The sequence below is a fragment of the Protopterus annectens genome, chromosome 1.part1 (genome assembly GCF_019279795.1).
Source record: "Protopterus annectens isolate FY-2018-M chromosome 1.part1, PAN1.0, whole genome shotgun sequence".
In the NCBI taxonomy this organism is placed as follows: domain Eukaryota; kingdom Metazoa; phylum Chordata; order Ceratodontiformes; family Protopteridae; genus Protopterus; species Protopterus annectens.
This window is the reverse complement of record NC_056726.1, coordinates 338,441,541-338,461,323: the sequence shown is the minus strand read 5'-3', so window position 1 is coordinate 338,461,323 and position 19,783 is coordinate 338,441,541. Positions and strand designations below refer to the sequence as shown.

At 37.8% G+C, this 19,783-nt stretch overlaps 1 protein-coding gene across 3 annotated transcripts in view; it reads left to right on the top strand.

The window, feature by feature from the left end:
- The window catches only part of RAB27B (RAB27B, member RAS oncogene family), a 2,233,495-nt gene that overhangs the window by 2,168,961 nt on the left and 44,751 nt on the right, over nt 1–19,783 (top strand). The window lies entirely within an intron of this gene.

Here is a 19,783-nt window from a genome sequence, read left to right as displayed (position 1 = left end):
AATATTGCTCTTATAAACTTAGAAAGATAATAGAATAATAGGTATTGTATTGGTATGATTTTCTGAAGGTTGTGAAATCTGAAACGCAAATGTGTCATTATTTTCTAACTTCAATCTTTAATGATTTGCCACTAATTTGCCAGAAAATCACAATTTTATGAAAAATGAACCAAAAATGTGATGCAAAAATATAAAACAGCCACAGAATACAGCTGGGAACCTGTCAAAGAAGGGACACTTTTGTTAATATTAGTACTGTTAAGTTGAGCAGCTGACAAAATAGGAGAATCTACATGCATTCCTGAAATAAAAGTAATCTATAACACTGATCATTACAATTATTTATTAATTGTAAACCCTTCACATTTTCTTCCAAAACTGCCACTTTGCAAAAGGATTATTAGGGAGAGAACAACATTTAAGCCAAAGTTGGGGACAGTTGAGAGGTTTGGATATACCTAATTCTATAAAGCAATGTATTTGCATGTACCTCTCAACCTCTTAATGCAGGAAATCTGGACAAGGCCAAATATATTGGGGGAACATATAGACAGTACTAAAATTGTTCTTGTATAAACTTAGTTGGCAGAATAACAGGTCTTGCTTTAGCATGCATTTTTCTGAAGGGTATGAAGTCTGAAACTCAATGCATGTCATTATTTAGTGACTTCATTCCTAAATGCTTTGGCAGAAAACCACATATTTTATGAGGAACAAACCAAAAATAAGAAACATAAATCTATTCATTCTGTGAAAATCTGGACAGTGGAGAGGTATAGTTCAGCCGGGGCTGTCTTTGAGTTTGCTGTCCTTCCCCCTCACAAAATCATGGTCGAATGAAGCCTCCCCCCTGCAGCCATTCCAATGTCCCATTACTTGGCTATTTCACCCCATTTACCATAAACACCGTAATAAGTGTACTGCTTTACTTCTATGATAATTTGGATTTCATTTAAAAGTTTTATTTTACATTTTATAGCACAAACACTAATAGACGTCTGCTAAACAAACAATGCAGTCTCACAATGAAAATAGACTTAGCATTAAAACCCACATTCAAAGAAAATACATCTGGCCATGGGCAGTTTTCAAATCACAGGACCCTTGTAGTACACACACACGAAACACACATGTGTTCTTTGATGCACCTTCCTGATTGTATTAAATTATATTCCTTGCATAATACAGTACAGTTGTTAGAGGGTGTTTTAAATTTATTGTTTTGAACATTTTTCCAGTAAACAATGAAACAAATTGCATGCACCAATAATGACAAAACTGCCCAATTCAGAACATTTCCATCATAAAAGTCTACTCAAACTTCTACAATCTGCCAGTATCAGTAAATACGCACAATCTCTACAGAAGTAAAAGGCATCTAAATAATTCCACATTAAAGAGATCTGTAACTAATGAAGAGGTTGCTGCTAGCAACTAACTTCATATTTCATTGTTTCATCTACAAATAAAGTGCCTGTTGCCCTTGAGGAATAAATTAATCATGTTAATTAAAAAAATGATAAGTTAGTAATATTGCAATAGGGAATGGATGGCAAAATGATAACAGATTTATAGTTACTAGGTATCTCCGCCAAAGAGGACATTCTCAGTACAGCAGCATCCACCCCCTGTAAAAGCTCAACTCTGGCAATTTTCCAATGAAATAATGAGCTGAGAACAAACCAAAATGTATTTTTTCAGTGACTGCTCCACAAGGTTTCACAGGGTTTTAGTTCTGTCTGTGTATTGTTCATCTTACAGGCCATAACCTGAGTGGGTGGTGAAACCAGAGGAATGATAGCCAATGAGAAGATAGGACAAAGAATCATATTTTTGGAGGGAGAGGGCAGATAGAGAGACATGTAGAGTTCATTTCATTTGTTTTATCTTTTGCTTCTCAGCAAATAAAAACAGTGCTGAAAGTTGTTCAAGTTAATGCAGCTTGAGTTTAAACTTGCTTTTCAGCCATAGAAACGATGTGTGCTGTGTGACTTTGGAGCTAGTTAATGTGTCACAGTGCACTGTGGGTGGTGACTGCTTACTCCTCAGTTCAAGTAGAGCCTTATTTTACTTACTAAAAGCCACTAATTTAGGAGCCTGTTTACACTTGTTGTTTTGTATTATACAATGCTGAGTTAGTGAAGTTTTCACTGTAAAGGTAAAGTTTGCCTTTTTTGGTCTATATATTAAGTTGTTTCAGAAAATTGAATTAGCACACAAGATGAAAGAAACACTTGTGCTATCGGGCCAACTTCTCAGTTTGTGCAGTTTATATTATTGCGATAAATGAGCAGTCCTGGCAGTCTGCATAAATGTCTGCATTTGATTTAAGGGCCTCAAAACTAATCACATAAGTTGTAAAGGTTGAAAAGACAGAAAGGCAAAAGAATCTGCAATGGCATTGAGGAGAAATGGCATGTCACTTAGCTAATTTAATTTATTTTTCATGTATTTCTTGTTAAGCAACTTGCAGTTTAAATTTGCAGCAATGATATCTAAAATGACATGAATTGTGATAGAGTAACTGTGTACTGCACCTGAGTATGAGGAGTGGAGCATCCTTGTTTTGAGTCTTAAATCTGCCCATATTCCACATTGGAAGAATTTGCTACAGCTTCATTGTTAATATTTATTTTACCAGTATCCACCAGAAACAACACACTAAATCATATTAGTTCATTAAAGCAGCATTTTTTAACCTTGCTGTGAGCTTCCTAATTAAAGTTGTTAGTAAGCTGTTAATATATGTTTCTCAGTTTGCACTGTTATTCTACATTAGGTGAGGTAATATTTTATATTCTGGAAAAAATGTTGAGAGCTTTGTGTAATACTTCCTTCAGCCTTATATCACCGATGGAGGAACTAATAACATTCTTGCAGAAGGCAAAAATCCATGACAATTGTGTGCTGCACTGTGCTTCCATTGTAGATTTCTAGTGAGAAGCACCTAACTACCTGTTAAAATCTGTTCGATCTCCTGCTCAAGCAGTTAGACAGCAAGTGAGCTCTGTAGCCTGAAAGCTTGTTGAAGTGTGGCAAAGTAATGACTTATTTTTTCTCTTTGTGTTTTTTCACATTGTAGGAAGAAAGGGACAGCTTGCAGATAGGAAGATTTACTTTGGTTTATATTTTTGTTTTACCTCTAATTTTCACTGTTTGCTGATAGAAAAGGATGATTTTAGCCAAACGAACATTAGCCATCCCAAGGGGGCCTATTCAGCTGTAAATTCTCATCAACTGCAGAGAGGACAATCCAAATCTTATCTGAAACAATCCTAGGTTGCTTTGTGATTTTTTTGCTCTTATAACGAGGTTTGACTAGCACAACTGATATGATATGTCAGAGCGACAACTTTATCATACTTTAATATTTGGTTGTGTATTTGTGTGATTTTTTTCTCGTAGAAGTGGACTTAAAATCTCTATGAATTCTGTGGTAACCAATTTTGATTACATTTTTCTTTTAGACGTCTTTGTTTGTTTGATACTGAAATGGATTCCTTAAATGCCATTGATGATTTGCTGAAGCACAAATATCATATAGCAATTAGACAGGTGAAACTCAAAGGTTACAGGCAGGATGCCCCCACAAGGCTCTGTCATAGGCCCTTAGTTGTTTATGTTGTATCTTTCAGATTTATCTTTTTCATCTGATGTGTTCTACAGTCTGTATGCAGATAACTTGAAATCAGGTAAACTGATTATATGTGTTACAGATAGGGCATGTCTGCAAAAAAACTTGCACAGGAGCATAAAGTGCTGATAAATACATCAAAAACTGAGCATATGAGATTTGGGAGACATAACTTGAAAGGTGAATATGTAATACAGCATACAGTGATTGAAACTATAAATTCATCTAAGGACTGGGGTGTATAGGTAGCTCTGACTTTGAATTTTTCTAATCATTTCAGTCAATTGGTTAACGATAGCTGTAGAATTGTAGGTTGTATAAAAATATTTAGTAAGTCTAAGAAATCAGAAGTGATGAACTCATTGTTTGCTAGTTACAATAAACACAAACTTGAGTAATAAATAACAATATGGAAACCTTATTACAAAACATTCATAAGTAAATTGGAAAGAGCACAGCAGAAATATACCAAGGGCATCTGCTGATGTGAAAATTTAAGTTATTATGAAAGACTAAAATATCTGAACTTGTTCAGTGTCTCATATAGACATTTAATAGCAGACCTTATTCAGGTATAAAGAGCAATTAGAGACAACTACCTCTGGGAATGTTTGGCATTATCAAAATGTAGTAGAGTGTCATCCAACAATCCATGAATAAAATTATATAGAAATGAGAGGAATAATATTTGGCTCTCTGAGAGAGTAGCTGATGCATAGAAAAGACTGCCAATTACTTTAAAGCAAGTACTTGTTTAGACATTTTTTAAGAACAACCTGGACACTTATTATGAGGACAGTTGTTTTGGTATATTGGCAGGCTAGAAGAGCTTTAATTCCCATGGCCGAGATATTTGTATTTATGTATGTATCTGACAAGTTTGTTGGTTTGTAAGCATCCTCATTATGATCATGGTGTATGTTGCATTTGTTAAAATTCCCCACTCCCTCCCCAGTCTTCATCGTTGTTTCTGACTCGGCTCTTAATGCGCTGTAAGAGCCAAATCAGATCCTATGCTTGGCTCTGTCTCAGCTCTTCATCAAAAGTCCCTGGCTTACCCACCTCTAGTGATAATAAGGATGTGGAATCTGAGGACAATTTTTACCTGTTTTGCAAGTCAAGGGGGCAGGCCATTTACCCACTGAGAATTCAGGCAGAAAGGCAGAGACAAGATAACACATGCCAAAATGACTGGGTTGTAAGGCAGTAAGGCAAACTGCTGCTGGTGCGTTTATGTTGTGGTCAGGATCAGAAGGCAGTGAGTCAGTTGTGGTCAGGATCAGAAGGAAGTGAGACAGACTGGCACTGGTGTGTTTATATTGTAGATACAGTGTCAAAAGAAGGAGCATTCTGCTGGGCAAGATTACTCAGATGAAGCAGTTATCATATTCCAATTGCTCAGTCTTAAACTGTATTAATCAATCAATCAAAAGCTACCATATGCCAAATGCAGAATTTGCCAGAAAAAGGTAAATACTTTGATTTTGCTACAAAAGCCACTAGACCTTTCTCTTCAAATTGATGACAATGTTGTTGGTATAAATATATATATATATTTATTTTTATTTATTGTATTTGATGATTGACTTAGCAAGCTGGTCAGTGGACCCTTTTCAGAAATGACCTGAGCTATGAGCACAAAAATGGAAAAAAACAAAGATTCAGAAGTGGGTACAGAGATAGGCAGATGGTACAATGACATTCACAAAGAACACAGTGCAACAGTTTGACAGTTGTAGCTGTCTGTCTGTCTGTCTGTCTGTATATAATTCTGTTATGTTTTATTGACCACATTAGTTTCAGTAGACCTGTAGCCTGTTTTCAGGGGAGCCCAAAGCTGGTATTTAAGCTAACTGTAGGAAATTTCACCAAGGCACTGGAAAAATTCCTCTAAGTGCATGGAGATCTTTCATATCCACTTGTGCTACTGCTATAGACCTCATTGATTTACTGTTACTGGGCTGCATTTATCCTGATTATACATTAAAAAGCAACTGAATGATGTATGTTTATATTATCCAAATTGCTTGAGCCAGGTCTAAAATATGCCTTACCATTCCTGGAAGGAGAATGTTGTCCTCAGGGAAGCATATTCCCTAGTGTATTGTTGATGTTCATAGAGTGTGTGTAAAAAAATATGCTGTCCATGTTATATTGTAGAATGGACATTGCAGCCCCCCCCCCACCAAAAAATATATATATATTTATATATATATATATGTTCCATTCAGAATCTCAGACTACTGAAATCCCAAATTTCATTAGCCCGAGACCAGAAAGGCAAAAGTACAGAATACCGAAACTCCAGAAGTGTGAAATACAGAATTCCAAACTGCAGAGATTTTGAATTAGCGGTTCTGGTGTTGCGATGTGTGAGTAGATGGTTGGAGATGTAGGTAAGTGTTTGTGTTTTACGGGTTTTGGGTAGGGGCTTTAGTGTGTGTCCGTGTATTTTGTTAGTGTGATGTATGTGTGCAAGGGGAATGTAGCTTGTGTAGTGTGTGTAGTGTGACCTCGGAGTTAGTATATTTAAGTAGGTGGGTGTGGGGGGTGCAGGGGGGCTTGCCTGTACTTAAAACCTTTACTGACTTCGGTCAGAGCTAGGATTCAGAACACAACACAATTTCTTCATATAATATCTTCAAATAATATCTACATCCAACTGGAGCCTGGTTGGCTAATGTGCACCCTGGATGTAAAAGCATTATATACGAGTATTCCCCATTGGGCTGGTTTACAAGCTCTACATTATTGGTTGGAACATGCTGCCATATACCCTCCTGGATTTAATACTCTATTGGTATGTATGGCAGAACATGTCCTGAATAAAAATGTCTTTTACTTCCAGGGTGAATGCTACTGGCAATTGCAAGGCACTGCTATGGGAGCCTCCTTTGCTCACATATATGCGGATCTATTTATGGCCTTTTTCGAGGAATGCATGATCTATGATCCCCTTCACAACCTTTACCAAGTGGAAATAGACATCTGGCGTAGATATTTGGATGATTGCTGGATGGTGTGGCGGGCAGATGGGGCATATTTGCAGGAATTTTTGGAATACCTCAATGACAACTTGTGGGGTATTGAGTTTACTTTAACATCACATTATGCCACTATTAATTTTTTGGATGTCACGGTTTATAGGAATGAGGATCACACTCTTAGTACCAAGACCTTTAGAAAATACCCTCAATACAAAACCCTGCTCCATGCATCTAGTATGCACCCCCGCCACACCATCCGCAACATCCCTAAGTCACAATTTATGTGTATCAAAAGAATCAGTTCATCTGAACAGGAGTTTGAACAAGCCAGACAAGACTTGTGTTAAAGGTTTTTGGATAGGGGATATAGGGAATCAGATATTGCTAGAGCTAGTGAATGGAGTATTACTCAGGATAGAAGCACATTGTTGGAGTATAAACAACGTAGGACCACACAAGAAAGTCAAAATCTCAGGTTTGTGACAACTTATAGACGCAACCATAATGTCATCAGGGCTGTATTAGACACTCATTGAATATACTCTTGGCCAATGATGAACTTAGAAAATATTTAGGTCCAAGATGCCAATTCTCTGTAGACGTGGGAAAACATTGAGTGCTCTTTTTTCGCACTTCAAGCATAAGGAGAGTGGGGGGAGCAGTATACCAACAAATGACCATGACTAGGGACAAACTACTGGGAATGTTCCCATGTGGACACTGTGGGTCATGCCAATTTGTGAGCAAATTGAAACAATTCACCAGTGCCAACACCAGCAGGGTATATGACTTACGGGTTTTTGGAAATTGTGGTAGCAGTTGGATAGTCTATTTAGCCACATGCAAATGCTCGGCTTTTTATGTGGGCCAAACCTCCCATTCATTGAGAATCAGGATGTCTGAGCACAGAAGTGATAGCCGAAATAAAAGAGAAACTAATTCTCTATTATATAGACATAGCACTAAACATGCCAATGCTGAGTTCAGGTTTATGGTTATTGATAAAATAATTGGGGATAGATGTAACCAACCGGGCTGGCACACAGTTCTTAACAATAAAGAAAAATATTGAATTGTTAACCTACGGGCGCTTTTTTCCCCAGGACTTAATGACCATTTATGAAGGACATTATGGATTTTCATGTCTATTTTGTTGATTTTTATGTATGTGTGCCTTATTTGCTCCATATGTTACATGTTGTCTATATATAACATATTCATATATAATAGATTGTTTATATGTAATTCAAGCTATTGTATTCATATATATATATATATATATATATATATATATATATATATATATATAGTATGTTTACAAGTGTATGTCCTTTCTAGGCATATGCAGGACACCACAGATGGTTATGTTTCTTTTTGTTGTAGTTATGTAAATCAATGATTTTTTATTGATCATTTGTGTATTTACATATATACACATATGTATTCATACATATACATTTTTATATGTATGCATGTGATCACATGTATAAATAATTTCTTCATATGTATTTTATATTCACACATGCATAGATGTTTGTTTGTGTCTTTCGGCTTTTCCCGGTTAGGGGTCGCCACAGTGGAACTCCGGTTCGCTAATGATTGGTAGTTGATTTTTACATGCCGAGTTACCAGCCCTGGTGCACAACCTTCAACGAAGGTACATTCACACATGCATAGATATCAATACTAAAATATGATATCAGTTCACTGTTCCATTTGTAATGCTTTATGTATTACTTTTTTCCGTTTTTTTATTTTCTGGGTTGAACCAAGTCTTCCATTGGTTGGGGGTGGGTATATATAGCCTAATTAGGAATATGTTTGTGATATTGTTTCACTGAGGAAGGCTGGGTAGCCGAAACCGGTCTGAATAAAGTAATTTTTTATTTACTTTACTTTGTCTACAAGTGCCTTATGTACTCTTTATGCTGGCCTTTGGTGTTTTGAAATGTTCATGGTTTGGCCGTGCATACCATACTTGCAGATTGTTTGGTTGTCTTACTTTGCAGTATCCCACAAACGTAAAAGTCTAAAGTCATGCATTTGTTGATTTGTATTTGTACTGATCCCTGCACATGTTGTACAGTAATTAAGTTTAACACATACCCATCTAATCACACACTTCCTCAAGCTTCATATCCTTTTTGTACTTAGGATGGAATTTAAGGGAGATGCCAGTTCCCATGTTTTACAGTATAGCTGCATCTAATGAAGGAACATGCTTAAACTGCATGTGTACAGCCACTGTCCACCCCCCTTAATCCTTCATTTTTTTGTTTAATTATTAATAAGATGCATAAGTAGACCCAGCCATGCATACAGAAAGTGAAATGAATGTAAAACTGTGTCATGCTCTTAGATAATTATTTATTAGTAATGCTACAGAACATTTAAAGTGCTTAATTATTAATTAGAAATTAATGTTAAACCAGGAAAAATTACCAAAAGCTGTGGCTGGGAGGAGCAAACTGATAAGCATTCCCTGGTGGCTCAGATACTGTGTCCTATTCAGGTACAGTAAAGCTTCTTATATCTATGTCTGCACATACAGTGCTCAAATAAAAGCAGCAACTGCCCTTCTGTCAGTTGCAAGTGATCCATTTGCCAAAAGCAAACCCTGAAGGGGGATCACATGCTAACTGTATGGACCAAAGTAATGTACCCAGAGTAGGTATAGAGTAGTAGTGCTTATTCAGTTAAATAGCAGCAACTGTTCAAACCTCAGATATCATGGGTATAACGTTAACAAATCTGAGTTTCTTTTGCTCCCCCTCCAAAATGCATAATGTCTCCCAAATTCCATCCATGAAGCTGTATCAAACTGAGAGCAGGGAAAAAGAATAATAAAAAAAATAGAACATTTGTATGCTTCTGCTATGGAGATTACATGGTTGCAAATTAAATTCTGGAAAAAAACACAAAGCAGAGGGGCTTTTAACGATCCCATTGAAACTGCATGGCACTGAACGTAATAATGCCAATAACTTGTGTATTCAGTGTCACACCCTTAAACACAGATATACAAGGAAATTTTCAGACATGCAAAGGTACACATACATGTACACACACACACAGACACACACACACACACACATGCGCATCTAACCTTGAGGATAGTGCGCAGCTAATGCAGAAACCGATGGAGCCAGTTGTCTTGTGGTACAATGATTACACAAGCAAACTGCACTTTATGTCCCATATTTCTGTATCTCCAAGCCAAAATTTGGAAGACAGTTTTTCTTTTGTTAATCAGTTGTACCTGTCAGGCACACGTGTCTCTTTCAAGGGATTACCCAGACTGCCTGTCCAAGTGACTTGCTCAGAGCATCACTGCAAGGAAGAAGAGCCTCAGTGAATCAAAGCCAAAATTACAGGCTGAAACTATCTTAACAGCTTATATTCTTATTTCTCTGCCCAAAACTAGGAGACAGTAACAAACTCTCTGGACCAGATGTACTGAATGCAGCACACTTTCTTAATACTAGTAATACAGTCATGATTCAACTTATATTTTACAAACAAAATAGTCTTTGCAGCTAAGCTACATATTTTTGCCTACTGATCTTGTCTAATAACAAACTACTTCTAAGTCCCCCCAAGTGAAAGTGTGCCACAGTAAACAAAGCCATCCCCAGTTGAGTCTTTTGCAGACTGCATTGTTGTTTTTATTTATTTAATTTATTTCATATTTGTTTAACAGAAAAGTCTGATTGGCATAGATCCCATTTTCAGCAGGGGCCTATGGAGAAAAGCTCCATATACACAAATATGATTGCATGTAATAAAGAACAGTTGATATATAGAGCCATTAACCAGGTGAAAAAGATGAAAACGTAAACAGTAAACAGTTAATAAAATACAATCATTAACCAAGTGATAAATATGAAAAAGAAAACAAACAATGTTGGGAACGAAAGTATAATTAAATAACATTAGGATAACACAGATTCAGATAGGACTTTTGAGTAACAAGTAGAAGACAGGTACAAGAAATGAGTGCAGTTCAAGTGAAAAAGTAGTTTTGACAAGTATAGGAAATGGAAATTACAGTAGTAATTAAGTAGGACAATGGCAAGGGAAAATAAAAAAAGATACTGTTTAGTAAATAAAGAATGAAAAAGTAGCAATGTGATATTGATTAGGATAAGAGTATAAGTTGGAAAGGAGACAGAAAGATGGATTTTTTTTGGCTTGTAGATTTCAAGGAGTTGTTGGTCAGAATTATGGAGAGTCTGGCAGCGAAAGTAATGTTTAAGAATAATATATGTCATGTGCAAAGTGAAGTTGACTGAGCGTGAGGTGGTGAGGCAAGTCAATCCAATTGAGTGATTTTAGGGATAGGCAGTGGTGGGAGTAATATGGCTGACTGGTAGCACATCTGGCTACCTTATTATAGAAAATAATGTATGTATATTGGTTATGATGGGAAAGGCATACAGTAGAGTAGGAAGGAGGCGATATTAGTCAGGAGCATCTTTGATCTGTAGTTTTTGATGGGTTTTCTATGTGCAGATCAAATTTTAGTTGATCATCTATCATCACATTTAAGAGCTTGGTATGTCATACCACTTATGTAGTAGTGTTGCTAAGAGATGTTTTTGAGAAGGATGTCTTTAGGTGAACTTGAGATTTGGGGAGAAATAGAAGCAATTTTTTGTAAGGGGGTAGGAGAAATTGGTTTTACTGAGCCAATTTTCAGTTGAGTTGAAGGCTTTTTGAATGATGGAGTGATGGGTTGTAGATATGATAGATTGTCTGATGAACAGACAACAGTGGAGTTATCTGCATATTGTATTAGCGTACATTAAAGGGAGGCTGTATGCGTGCTGTTAATAAAGATATTGACGAGGTGATGTCCAAGTGAGGAGCATCAATATTAACTGGGAAGAAGGAAGAGAAAGTGTTGAGACATTTAACTGATTATTGAGGATCGGAAAAGTAGCTGGATGTCTAGTTAAGTGTAGTATTGGAGAGATCAAGAGCAGACATTTTAGAGAGAAGGTTGGAGTGAGAAACTGTGTCAAAGGCTTTGGAGAGCTCCACAAAGGGACTGTAAACTAAATTAATGCTATCTCTAACTTTAATAATGGTATCTAAAAGGAGACTAGGAAAGTTGTTCTGTGGTTTGGGTTTAAACCTTGTTGGGAAGCTGTTTATGGATGCATTTTACAAGTATTTTTAAAAGGGAGACAAGCACTGAAATAGGTCTCTAGTTAGTAATTTCGATGGAGTTACCTCATTTGTGAAGTGGGATAATATAGAATTTTTTTCTAGACATAGAGATAGGACAAGTGATTCTTGAATAAATCTGTTGATCAAGATGGAAACTGGGTAAGCAATGGTAGTTGCAGCTAATTTTAGGTATTCACCTTTTGGAGTGCCAGCTGAGTTTGAGCAGGGCTTTCGTTTGCATAATAGGAATGTTATATAGGAGGTGCAGTCAAATTTTAAAGTGAAAATAGGATTATTAGAGATCTGAGTGTGAAGCGGAGTAGAGAAGGGTTTTCAGGAGTTTTGGGTAAGGGTAGCTACAAAGTCAGTGAAGTGAGAATTACATTTAGTAGCAGTTTCTAAGGGCGAGTTGTCAGGGCAGGGATTAGGAATACTGGGTATAGCGGGATGTAGGAATTTTTTGTGGTGTTCCAAAATTATTTGGGTGGGTTTGTTAATTTTTGGTTTATTTGTCAGTTGAGAGTGCTTTTCTTGTCCTCTGTGTCTTTTTTTTTTTTTGTAAGATTTCAAAGTTTTTTATAGGTTTGAAAGTGAATCTGCTGAAATGAGCCAAATGTTTGGTGAGATTTAACTGTTTTTTCTGAGTGGAGCTAGGCTGTTAATATCAGAAATATAGAGCTGGATGTCCTAGCTATAGGTGACTGAATAGTGAGGCGCGCAGATGTCCCCCTCACCAGGTTGGACAAGGAGAATGTCACTTTCATTTGCCTGTCAGGTGCCAGGATCCATCAAATCACTCACACACTCAAATCACTCAGCAACAATTACCTTTATGACTCTGTCATGGTATGTGTTGGAGTGAATGACTTGAGATGTACCTCTCTGCACTATATGAAGAGAGACATGACTAAACTCTCAAGTTATGTGTCCCAGACAGGTACGTCCCTAGCCCTAAGCACCATTATACCTTCACCTAGGATGAATGCCACAATACAGACAAAAGGCTTTCAGATACTGGCAAAGATGCCTGCCTCCCCCGTAGTGTCTTTTTTAGGCAATGTCAAAACAACAAAACTTCCTATGTAAAGAAATCCACTAGAGGCAAATTCAGGGTCATGCTGTTTAATGCTAGGAGCCTAAACAGTAAACTACACTCTCTGGAAGCACTCCTCACCTTGGAAGATGCTGGCATCTGAGCAGCCATTGAGACTTGGTACAAGACAGCAGAGAGCACCCCAGCAGTACAAGGCTACAATGCCTTTCAAATGTTGACACCTCAAAATGAACATGAGAGAATCAGAGGTGGAGGTGTATCCATCTTCTCTTTTGAGCTACTCCAGGTCCAAATAACTATAGGCAAAATACTCTACCTCATCATCTCTAGCTACAGGTCCCCCACCATGAACCAGGAGAAGCACGCCGCCTATCTGGACTTGCTAGAATCACTCAATATACAGCCAAGCACCTTAGTCATGGGAGACTGCAAGTATCATTCCCTTGATTGGGTGACTTATATGAGTGCAAACATGATTGCTGTGAGGTTCCTGGATTTCTGTTAACTCAAATGCCCTGGAACAATTGGTATGCACCCCCACAAGGGGGTCAAATGTCCTAGACCTAGTGCTCACCAACATGGGGGGGGGGTTACTGGACTACTCCCTGTGTGTTGCCCTCATTGATAATGTCAGACCACAAATCAGTCTTGTTTGAAGTAAAGATCAGACCTGACACCCTCATAGGAGCAAAAAAACTGAAAAATTTCCAAAAACAAACTATAGCCTACTAAGCAATAGTATAAAAAGTTTCAAAGCCCCTGCTAACATAACCAAAAATGACTGCTATGCAGAAGATTACATATGCCTTATATAGCCACTTAAACAAATGTATTGACTCAGCTGTACCTGACAGGACTAAAACCAGGTCCTCCTGAAAAAACAACCCACCCCGGTGGACTGTAAGTATAACTAAGTTATGTAAGAAAAGAAAGAAACTGATATCTAAGAACAAGACAGAACTTACTCAACAGAGGAAGAATATACGCTACAGCTTAAACAAGCAAGTCAGATATCTTGTAAAGTTCTCTAAGGCTAGTTATGAGAATAAATTAGCATCCCTAGCTAAAGACAACCATAAGGCATTCTTTAGCTATGTCTGAAACCTAAAAGGGAATGCCCAGCTGTGTGTTGAACTTTTAGTGGATGAGACAACTCACACTGAACTTGATGAAATCGCCAATCTGCTAGATGACCGATTTGGCTATAACGTCACCCCCCTATCGCCATATCCCAAAGCATTTCTCACACCAGTCCACTATCGAGCATCTCCAAAGAACAGGTCATACAAACACTCTCCAAGGCCAAAGACACAGCCTGTATGGGACCAAATAACATTCCAGGTTGCTTACTAAATCTAAAACAAGACCTAGTGGAACAACTTGGCACTCTCTTTGACCATAGCCTGAGCACTGGCTTTGTTCCAGCAGAGTGGAAAACAGTAAAAATAATCCCTTTGCACAAAGGGGGTCCATCAACCATCCCAGGAAAGTATCGACCCATAAGTCTAACTAGCCTTATCTGCAAGACCATTGAAAGAATCATCATGGACCTTATCAACAAGGACACAGGCTACCTTCAGTTTTTTGGCCCAAACCAGTTTGGTTTCAACATGGGTAGATCTTGCTTTTTAAACCTGGTAAATGTCTTTGAGAACGTCACCAAAGCTGTGGATGAGGGCAAAACAGTACATACTGCCTACCCTGATTTAGCAAAGGCTTTTGACACAATGGGTTAACCCATATGTCACTAGATTGGTAACCAACTGGCTCACCGGCAGAACGCACGCTGTCAAAGTTGGAGAGTCCAACTCCACCAGTAAACCAGTTATCAGTGGGGTACCACAAGTATCTGTGCTGGGCCTTCTACTGTTCGGAATCTATTTGTTTGAGTGCAGGTGAATGTAGATGGCCTGTGGCTTACCAAGTTTGCAGATGACTGCAGACTAGGTGCGATCATTGAGTCCAACAACAATGAGAACATATTACAGCAGGGGCTGACTCAGACAAATGACTGATGCCAAAGTCATGGACCAAAACTAAAAGCAAAAACATGCCTCATTATCCCCTTTGGCAAAGAAGTACCCCCTGCTAATTATGATATAGATAGCACCCTTCTAAGCTCAAACCCTGTGGTGTGAGGCATAGGAACCCATGTTGATAGCAATCTAACCTTCGATCACCATGTAAGGAAAGCCTTCTATATTGTGCAGCTCAAAAATAAGGGCATTGTATCCTGGAGTAAGGAGGTTATAACTCTGCCATGCTTGACCCTTATCAGACCACTAATTGAGTACAGTGCCCCCTTCTGTATGTATCTCACCAGACACCTGTTGCAACTGGAGAGACCATAGAGGTTTCTAACCAAGAGAATCCAAGGCCTCCAAAATGTGACTTACATGAAAAGACTGAAAGCCCTATCACTGTACTCTCTGTCATGTAGGCTACTGACCGGCAACCTGTGTCTAGTCTACAGAGCAATCTGTGACTCTGCCCTGATGGAAATTCTGCACATCTGCCAATTAAATGGAGCAAGAGTCACTAGCTCCAGGAATGTCAACCTAGCCTGTAACATTAACATAATATGTTGGAGAGACAGATGTATCTCTCAGAGATTGCCACTCCTCTGGAATAAGCTCCCACTTCATGTGAAGCATAGCTCCTCAATGACCTTATTTAAGTGCAACCATGACTATTTGATGGGTGACTGTAAATTCATCCTGGGGGTGGCAGATATGTCCTGGACAGGGGTAGTCAGTGCTGACCATAGAATCAATGTGCTAACAATGATCATCTAACTATGGTCAATTAAGGTAGCCACCTATGAACCTAATTTTAAAACAGCATAATCTAATGGTGAAGTATAGAGGAAGAACCAGTTTATGGAAGAATGCATGTAGTTAAAGTGAAATGAATTGAAGTTAGTAATGTTACAGCATTCTTTATTGGTGTGCTGTTTGTATAATGTATAGTCAGTCTCTGAATGTAGGTGAAGAGGTTGTCACTGAGAGAGTCTGGGAGTGTTTTGGGATCTTGGAAAACATTATGGCCAGAGACAATGATCCAGTCCAATGTAGTACCGGTATTAGTGGTTTTATTGTAACAGGTATAGGTGGCTATTAGTTGAGTAAAGCCACGATGACTGGTGACTGAAAAAGAGAAGTCTGTAGATAAGGTTTGCCAGTCAGTAGTGAAGTCACCAAGTATTATTGTTTTACTTGAGATTGAGTTAGATATCCAGTTCAGAATATCTCCCATCATAGAGTTGTTGTTACATGGGGGTATAAATAGTGAAGATGAATATTTTTTTGGCCATTTAGTGTGAGTAGGAGTTTGGCAGAGTACACATTTGGTGGAGTTACAGACAGAGGGGAGATTTCAGGATGGATGGAGTATAAAATGGGAACATCACTTGCTTTTTTATGCAATTTATCAGCATGGAATAATTTCTGAGTCTTTTATGTGGGCTTAATCCTTGTTTTAGTAACAATGATTATGTCAGGAGGATAAGTGATCCAGGAGTGGAATTCACAACATTTAATCCAGCTATTGCTGAAAACGGCTATATACCTCCTACACTATCAACAAAAAACATCATCATCCACTAAAAATCTGAAAATTACTTCCATGAACATTCATAGTTTGCTAAATAAATGTTGTGAATTCAACCGCACACAATGGCTAGAACTGGTAACCAATCAGGAAATCCAGCTAATGCTGAAAATGGCTGATCCCTCCAATACAAATGTACAATATCGGCTCACCAAAAAGATAAATCTAATGGCTCACTTGAATAAAACAATATGGCATGCAGAGTAAAACCAATTAAAAGGGCCATAGAAGGAGCAACCATGGCTTTGCGGAACCTTGCAAACCAAACCTTATTAATTAAAAAAAAAAAAACTTCCAAAACTAAGTGCTTTTGTCCCTAATACAATGGGACTTCATCAGAGTTACTGGAAAAGCAGTTTCTCACAACATTTAAAGGAAGTTTCACCATTCAAAATGAACTACCATAGTACATTTAAAATAATCTCAACAGTGGACATATAAGAAGGAAGAGTTTGGAAGTGGACTGATGTAAGATAAGAATGGGGAAAGGATAGGTGTGGAGTGTCTCTGAAGAAAATCAGGCAGATAGCCTTAGAGTTTAGTTACTTAAACATCACCCCACATTATATCATTTGTTTGTAGCACAGACGTTTTGTGTGCGTGCGTGTGTGCATGCGTGTGTGTGTGTGTGTGTGTGTGTGTGTGTGTGTGTGTGTGTGTGTGTGTGTGTGTGTTTTGTGTTTTATGTTTAATGCCCCAGTTACGTAGGGGTTTCCTGATTAAAAGACTTGCTCAGTGTCACACATTAGGAGAATCAAACCCAAAATGCGTCTGGCACTTAAAGCTCTGAGCTGTTAATGAATTGCTTTCTATAGTGAAAAGTACAGGGTTTGAATCCTTCCTCTTTCCATTTACTTACTTGCTGGGTCACCCTGAAAAAGGAAACTTTCTCCAATGGATTTACCTGGTTAACAAATAAATAAAAATAGTATAAAATAATGTTTAAAATGTTTCCCTTTTTTACCCACTCCCAACTGTTTTTGGCTTTGTCTAGAATTCTTAACAAAGAAATTGAGAATGCATTTGCTCTGTTTCTTGTAAAATCTGTGGCTTTCTGGCAAATTGTTCTTGATTACAGACAATCATTAAATATCATGCATGTGAGTTTCAGACTTTGTGTCCTTCAGAAAAATGCTTGGTAATGTAGCTTTCTAAGTATAGAAGAGAAAGATTTAAAATGTGTTTCTGATCATTGCGTCTTTCTCTCTGATTCTTGAGCTAAGAGGTTAGGAGGACATGTGGGTGTGTGATGGAGTGTAGCTTATGTTGGGATTCATCAGGATCCATTAAGGGTATACTAGCTATTTCAAATACACCTAGTGCAGAATTAGTATTTACAAAAGTCCACCATGAAGAAATGTGATATAGTCATTTGAGTGACTCACACTTCAGTGATGCTAGAGTATTATAAACTTAATAAGGTACTTTCAGGCATTGTTCTTAAATATACTATGGATATAGCTGGATTTACTTGATGCTGTATAGCTTATGTTACAAAATATAACTTGGAAATATGCCATGCAGGCATCAGAGAGTATCCGTAAGGAGAGAAGTCAGATGCTGAACAAAAACCTGGAGTTCCAACTGATTCTTCTTTTTGCAAACTGCTCTTTGAGAAGCTGTTGACTCAGTTGCGGTCATCTTAGTCAACTGCAATAAAAAGTAGTGAAAGCTCCTGAATGTAAATTGCATTTGAAACTAAAAAATATACGCAAAAAACATTTTGCAGGAGACAAGCCCTCCTGACACATCCTGATGTGGGGGGCTGTATCCCCCAACCCCTACTTCCTATATATAATAACTCCAAGGTCACACCATCATGGAAAAAAGGGATATCCATAGTACACTTGGAAATTAAATTTCTGAAGAAAAGCTTTGAAGCATGCACTAATGATTGCAGAAATGAGTGTTGATCACTATTGTCGTGCAGGCATACCTGGTGCCTTTGCAAACCTTTCCATTATTAAGCACATGCATAAAATAGCAGGACAGGGCCTGCTGAAAACTGGGGCCATGACTTTCCTGTCCATCCACTCTAATCATATTTGCTGAACCTGACTTCAGTAATGCACAGCTGCATTTTATTAGAATCCAGTGTAAATTATGAGTAGTACAGTAGAATGCTCATTTATGTAGTACTATAGCAATAACCCACGCCTGGGTGTGGGTAATGCTGGATTTACCCATGGTTGGCGTGGTTTGGTCACGAGGGCGAAGCCCGAGTGGCCAAACAAAGCCAACCGTGGGTAAATCCAGCATTACCCACACCCAGGTGTGGGTTATTGCTATTATACGACATTATTTAAGAAAAAAAATAATTACTTTTCTTAAATAATGGAATTGTATAATGCCTCCTTGCTGCCCTTCTGCAGCTGTCTGGTATTCTGCGGCAGTTCTGATGTACTGCGTATGCATATGCCTATGCAGTAATCAGAACTGTGGGCAAAAGCAACGGAGAAAGCAAGATCTCCATTGCTTTTTACAAACTGATTTCGCTATGTTAAATGGGTTTAACATAGCGAGACAGCTTTAAAAAAAGCAAAGGAGAATCTCCGTTGCTTTTTTTAAAGCTGTCTCGGTATATTAAACCCATTTAACATAGCGAGACAGTTTTGAAAAAAGCAATGGAGAAAGCAAGATCTCCGTTGCTTTTTACAAACTATTTTGCTATGTTAAATGGGTTTAACATAGTGAAACAGCTTTAAAAAAGCAACGGAAAATCTCCGCTGCTTTTTTTAAAGCTGTCTCGCTATGTTAAACTCGTTTAACATAGCAAAACAGTGTGAAAAAAGAGTTATAGTAATGGAAAAAGTCTGGACGACCAGATCTTTTTCCATTACTATAACTCTGATTTACAACGTGCATGCTGACCAAACAGCATGCACGTTTTTGAATATTAATGGGGGGAGTTGTATAATACCCTTTAATATCTGCTCAGAGCCATACTATATCGTCTGCATTGTGACGTGCAAGAATCTCTTTTATACCACTATTACTGCTTTGTAGCACATGTGGGTTCTGGGTCTAACAGGTCTAGCACTGTGTTTCACTATAAAATAATTCTTTAAGTATCCCACTTTTGATCAGTAACTTCTGAGGAAAACAAGTTTAGATAATGCAGTTTAACTTAATATGTTGTTACTGTACCATAACCTTTGAAAAGAACTTTTTTTATTGTGTGGTAAGCACACAATAATCTTTAGAGGAAAAAAATGTAGTACTAAGAAAAGCCAAGTTTTACTTTTGTCAAAGTTCAAGTCAGTTGTTACTTCTAAAAAGACTTTTTCAACTGTGTAAGACTTGTAAGAAAAATAATGTTTATGTGGC